Raw genomic sequence first — 7080 nt, forward strand, 5'->3', positions numbered from 1 at the left:
GGTTTGCACGGTTTGTACAAATTGAGTGGTTTGCATTTGATATATATATATATATATATGCACCCACATAACCCCATACATGCATCTACATTCTGCACATAATTTCATATACTAGCATGATTAAATATATTAATTTATCATGCTGCTACATAATCATATATAACAAAAAATCACGTATTTATTACCTCAGGTGATAATCAAGATCCAGTTATCACATAGTGCCGAGTAGAATGAACAAAATTCAGAGGGTGTGAGTAAATGGATAAAAGAATATGAGGTCCCTATCTCAACCATTTCAAGCTGGACAACCATACATGCTATTAAACCACAATCCTTGGTGGTCAATATTGAAAGAGACTGTAAGACCATGCCAACTCTTGATATCACCGTACCTAGCCACTCTCCAATTTCCCAACAGACGGGAGTTTTAGTTGCATAGGCACAAGCAACATATCCCCTATCTAAGAGGATATGCATATTGAATCAAAGGAAAGTGTGTCCCCTCCTCACTATTCAGTTCATGTGAACAATGCGTCTTTTGATCCTAATGAAGCACTAGATGCTATTTTTCTTCACGCAAGCACAATATGACTTCCAAACTCAATTTTTGATCAAGAATCTTTTTGTTACTTTTTGCAAAATGAATTTGAAAAGATTTATTCAAAATTAAATGAATTGACGGCTCAATCATCTCTGAAGAATTCTATTGGTGTACTCAGTTTGAGAAGTTGAATGAAAAGGTGGATGACAAGGTTGAATATCTTGATGGTTCAATCCAACTGGTACATGATGAGATTGAGAAGGTGAAAAAGTTTGAGGAAATCAACAAAGACATTCTGAATGTTTCAATGCCAAAATCTAAGGATGCAGTTCATCAACATTACGAAAACCTTGCTACAGTCTATCAGTAAGTAAATCTCTTCAAGTTTCATAAACAAGCCATGTTTCCCACTGTTCCATCATCTACAGGCTCATAACCTAATCCCAACAATGCCTGGCTCGAAACCATCAACTATTGAGAAGTATGTTAGTGATGTATAGTTTGGAGAAGTTGAAGAACAGGTTAACTCTCTTGAAGATATGGTGGTTAAAGAAATAAAGGAGGAGTTGGCTAAGTATCACAACAGGCTTGTAAAGCTCAGTCCAAAGGTCAAAAGAAGAATTAGAGGATGATGATTCTTCAGATGAAGAAGTATTTCCAAATGTGACTAGGAAATTGAATTTTGATGATGATAAAGAAATGATTGATGCTGCTATGAGTTGTTGTACTGATTTAATAGTTTCATCTCAATCACAGTCTTGAGAGTTCAATAATCAAGAGAAATGGTAATGGCTTGTTTATTTCAGAGTAGAAGAATTCAAGTACCTAGCTCTTCTGGTCTGTCTTTCAGAGATCCATGAACTCAAAATTATTGTTTTTTGTTGTTGTTGAATATGATCCTCTTAAATATATAGAAGCTAGATTGTTTGGTCACCTTCCTTGGTTTACAAGAACAACAGATGCTGTCATAATCAAAGATCCAATCCAAGATTACTATTCCCGAGCTTAGAGAACCATCCATTAGTTAATCAAATAATAATTTTTACCAAGGAACTATTATATATTTGATTAACCAGATGTTAAGAAAATTATGAAGATTTGTATTTGTATGTTGATAATGAAGAAAAAGAGGAAATCCTATGGCCTAAAGACTATCAAATGATGCATTCAGAGTTGTTGTCCACTTTTAAATAAAGCAAAGAAATATTGAATAGAGACAAGTTGATTTTTTAGATTTGGTTGAATACTTAGCTATAACAGTCTTAAGAAAAGATGGAATAACTTGTTTGATTACCAATTACAGCTTAAGATTACAAGATTAGTTGTTTTTGCTAAAGCACTTTGATGAACCTAGCTACCTTTGAGTTTGAAATCACAAGGGTAATGGGCTTTTTATTTGAGCTATGAATTTCAAGCTACATTTGGAGAGAATTATTTCGAAGAAGGTGAACACAGACAGTTCTATTCTTGCACAGTGAACCAGAGCTTGGATTTACCAAAAGTTTTCTTCTTCTATTCTCAAGTGGCAGATCAAGATTATGATTAGATTCTTAAGGTTGAATTCTTGAAAAGAATAGAAGAAACCAAGAGATCTTATAAGAGAATGTTCCAAGGAATGAATACAACTCAACGAAAGCCTACCCTCAAGATATGTCAATGCATTGCAGTTGTTATTGATATGGTTGATATTATCAAAAGGCAACAAGAAGCTCAAAGTCAAATTGCTGCTATTAAAAAAGTTCAAGAAGGTGGATTTTGACTCTTGGTTCTCACAAGTCAAATTTGAAAATCTATTCAAATTAGATCATGAGATTCAATGTCCCTTTTTGAGTATTGGTTTAAAGATTACTTAGTGTGAAGGTTTGTACTTGGGCTTAGAGATCTGAAGGAGAAGGCTCAAAGATCTAAACATGAAGGCTCAGAGATCTGAAAGAAAGTCTGAACTGTCTATTTAGACTTAGTGCTTAACTGTTGTTCTTTAGATCTTGTACAAATGAAATGATAATGAACATATTAGAATACATGGTTTAATCTTAGTTGTTTGTATTTCACAGTCATGTACGGTTAGTGTTTCCTTTGTATTTCTAGAGAGAATGTAGTTAAGCTTTTTGACAGTTATTTCAGTTGTAATTGTAATAGTAAAATATTTATCTCTCTCTGTAATCTTTTGGTTATCAATGACATATAACATTTATGCTTTGATGTGTGTTTACTTCTTGATTGTTATCTTTGTTGTATTATATATATCTACTTGGGATCCTAACATCAATAGCCGTTCAATATCATGATTCAAGAGGGATGTTTTTGGCACTAAGATACCTCCTAGCCATCGTTCTTTATCTCCGAGCCTGCATGGGGTGGGCATTGTCTTGTGAAATTAGGCAAGTTGGAGATGGTTTAAGCTGTTGTTTGGTTATGGAAGGGGCTTGAATTTTGTCCATCTACTCCAGTTGCTACTGTCGTAGGTTGATGTGGTGAGGTTAGGCACTGAAAATTGCACCCAAGAGGAGGTCGAATGTCATGTGATCAAGTTGCACATTGGCTGCACCTGTCCCTGTGTTGAGAGCTGATTTTGGTTAGAGGAACAAACAAGCCAATTTTTTGACCAAGGATCTGACATTTTGGGATGAAGAAATCAAAAGAGGAAAAAGGCAACTATCCCATTCCTTAGCCAGAAAGATATATGGTGAAGAATTCACTATTTCTTTCGAAGGAATATGATTCCAAATGGAAAATTTCAAGAAACTTATTTTCTTTCAATAAGTCGAGGATGAGTAGTCATGAACCCTGTGGACAATCCACATGCGAGTGGTAAAGGAAGGTCTTCCATTTTTATCCAACATGGGAAGCAACATCTGTTGATAAATGATTATACAATGGTGGTGCTTATGAACTAATTGTTTTACACTTCTTACTTGGTGTAGCTTGTTACAGTGGTCAGTGGCGGATCCAGAATTTTTTGAAGTAGGGGGCACACTTAGGGGTGGGTGTAGTCGTGTAGAAAAATAATTCAAAACCAAATAATTAATCTGGATGAAAACGGTTTTGGATTTTCTTTTTCGGCTTAAACGGTTCAGTTAGCCGAATAAAAATGACTTATTCTGGTCAATTTTCAGATGACCTTTTACTAATTCATCGAGGTGTATAATTTTTATATTTTATATTTCGAACAAAAATATCAATATCTGCTATAAATGGACTTATTAACAATCAAGATATCAAGTTGGGGCCCTTGCCTTATTCTTGTTGGGGGCTTGTCTTATTCTTGTTGGATGCACAATACGAAAATTTACCAAACAAATTTTTTATAGCCTTTTTTTTAAAAAAAAAAAAATTGGTGGATTTTGTTGGAGGCCTAGGACCCGTACCACTATGTATTGAATCCGTCAATGCTTGTTACATGGGCCTTTTGAGTTTGTGTGGGTCAGAGGTAAAAGGAGGTAATTCACGGGCAAGGTTCTAGACTTGAATTTTTATTTTTTTTATAACTTTTTCAGATAATATGTTATGCCTGCACCCTTCCCTTCTGGTCTTATCATTTTTTTTGGGTCATTATCAAATAATAGGAATAGTGATCGCTTTCCTCAAGTGTAGGAACAACTTCTTGGTCATGTATTCATGTTGCTTTATGGTTGTTTCTAGTTGTAATCATTGGCTATTGGCTATTGGCTATTGGCTATTTAAAGAGTGAAAGTAGTGAAACCCTTGTTTGATTGGGAGCTTTAGCTACTAGATCATAATGCATCAAAACTAACACAACATATGAATGAATGATTCATGGTTGTTTAAATTTATCGATGTAAGACGAGCTCAAATTGGTTTACATTAAATCGATAGGTTACGTTTAGGTTGAACGTATATAGTTCAATTTTAACAGACTTTTGTATTCATTTTGAAGGTAAAACACTTCCATTTCCTTATCGTTATTAAAATGGGTCGTTATTACCAAAACCTTATATATATATATATATATATATATAATCATCTATGATATAAAACATGTCTTAATATCACATATGCCTATTTCCAAAACACTTGTTATATCACATATGATTATTATAAAAAAAAAACACGGTGAGAGAGAGAGAATATTAGGTGTGGTTTAAAAATAATGATTATCTCTTAAGATCATGTAGGGGAAGATATCCATTATCAAAACAATTTTCTTTTTTCCTATTTTGTCCTTATAATTTTCGCTACCACGTGGATTTTTTTTAAACAATTATATTACAATTTTATCATCATTAATCATAGCCGTTTGATTAAACTACGTGGTTGGTCATGATTCCTTTTTTCCTTTTTGAGAAATGCATGTCTTCTTATTTGAACCTGTCCCTAGAAGTTATATATTACATACATATATATATACATACATATATATATATACATACATACATATATACATACATATATATATACATACATACATATATATATATATATATAGGGGGCTTAATCATTTAAGAACCCAATAAATAGTGATAACCTTGAGAACTGATACATTTTGTGCTATTTCATGTGATTTTTTTTCCTATCTATGGCTTAGATTTAGTATATTGATTAACACATATTTATTTCACAATGCGTTTGTTTCATATACATTCGTTTCACATTGTGAAATTTTTTAGTTGTATTTTTTGTTTCACAAAAATATAAAAAATGTTCACATGATGAAACATATATATGTGAAACAAATACATTGTACAACAAATATATATATTAATGAATACACTCAATTCAAGACATAGATAAAAGAAAATCATGTGAAATAGCACACAATGCACCAATTCTCATAATTTCATACGTTCTTAAAAGAAGGTCCCGACCGATATATATTTACTTGAATTAGATTTTCTATCGTTGTTGAAAAACAATTCCATAGTTCAAAAATGCAATTTTATTTAAATAAACTTAAAAGATATAATATATTTTCTTTTTCAAATGTTATCTGATTTTTTTTTCTTTATTTATATATTTATTAATTTAATCATTGTATTAGTTTTTGAATTGATTTATATCTGTAGTATTCAAATGTTTATTTAATTTCTTAAATCGTTTTTTTTCCACATAATATCCAAATGCTTATATTACTTATAAATCATCCCTTATATGGGTGTTTATGGGTTGGATTGATCGAGTTGAAGACATTTAAACAACTCAACACAATGTGCAGTTTGAAAAATCTCAACCCAATCCAAACCAAATTGGAACCTAACCAACTCAAACCGTACTGGTTGGTTAGGTTGATATTTTTGTACATCAAAATATTCTCATACATTGAATATGTTATTTTTTCTACTCATAATTTCTTTTTCATCATCAATCATTTGATATACCTTATTCGTACTCCTTAAATCTTAAGTATATCACATTCAACTATTTTTCCCAATTTGCATATATATGTTTACATTTACTCAACATACATGGGAATGAGTGGAGAAGAAATTTAAAATATATGTATATGAAGAGAGTACGTGATAATGTAATTGTCAATGCACATATTAATAGGGATGTGAGAATCATATTAAATCCAAGAAATATAAAGATATCAGGTTTATCGGGTTGGGTTGGATTGGGTTCAAATGACCGTAAACCAATTCTAACCCAATACCTACTGTTTGAAAATATTATAATTTGATTAAACATCGGATTGCTTCAGGTTAGGTTATTTCGCGTTGATTTGGGTTGAGTTGCTAAGTTGTTCAGGTTTTTGAGCATCCATAATCCCTTATCCTACAAGAAGTTACACTTCCAACCTCCATATTTTTGGTTCTTTTGCCAAAAACTCTCAAAATACTATTAAGAAATTAAAAGTTTAAATTTGGTTTTATGCCAAATGAACATTTATTTAGCCTTGTTGCAAAAACTCTCAAAATTCATATGCCAAACTTATATTTTTTTTGACCTCATGCCAAAAGCTATATAATTATTACTGTTATCTTAAAATTTTACAAACAAATAAATCGCAAGATATCAAAAGAGTTTTGTCAAATGGTTGTAAATAGCTCTAAGGTTGGTAAGTGTAACACCCTAAAAAAAAGATAATTTAAACCGAAAATATTTAACGAGTACCAGAATCTTGATATAAAAATTTCCCAACAAAAGGTAATAGCATGGCGTTTACAAATCAGCTACTGAGAAGATAAATAACAACCTACTAATCTAGATTATCCTATATCTAGATTAAAGACGGGTGTTACTATCAATCTCCAAAAATGTCGTAACATCAAAAACGTAACGCTCAAAAGTAACAAAGGCTATAACTACAAAAGAGCCTTTCACGAACCAACGCTCCTCTCAACCCTTTTGAGCCCCGCTGCTAAAGGAACCTGATATACAAACCATATCAAGAAGAAGTGTTAGGCTTACGCCTAGTGAGTCCAAACAATTGAATAAGTGTAACTATGAAAACTTTTATACAAGAAAAAAATGTATATATATATATATATATATATATATATATATATAGACTTGGGATCATGTGAGACCAGCCTGTTTTCGTGAGACCAGCATTTTACACTTGAAACTTCACAGCAAAA

This window comes from Cynara cardunculus (genome assembly GCF_001531365.2).
Source record: "Cynara cardunculus var. scolymus isolate 2C chromosome LG 12, CcrdV1, whole genome shotgun sequence".
In the NCBI taxonomy this organism is placed as follows: Eukaryota; Viridiplantae; Streptophyta; class Magnoliopsida; order Asterales; family Asteraceae; genus Cynara; species Cynara cardunculus.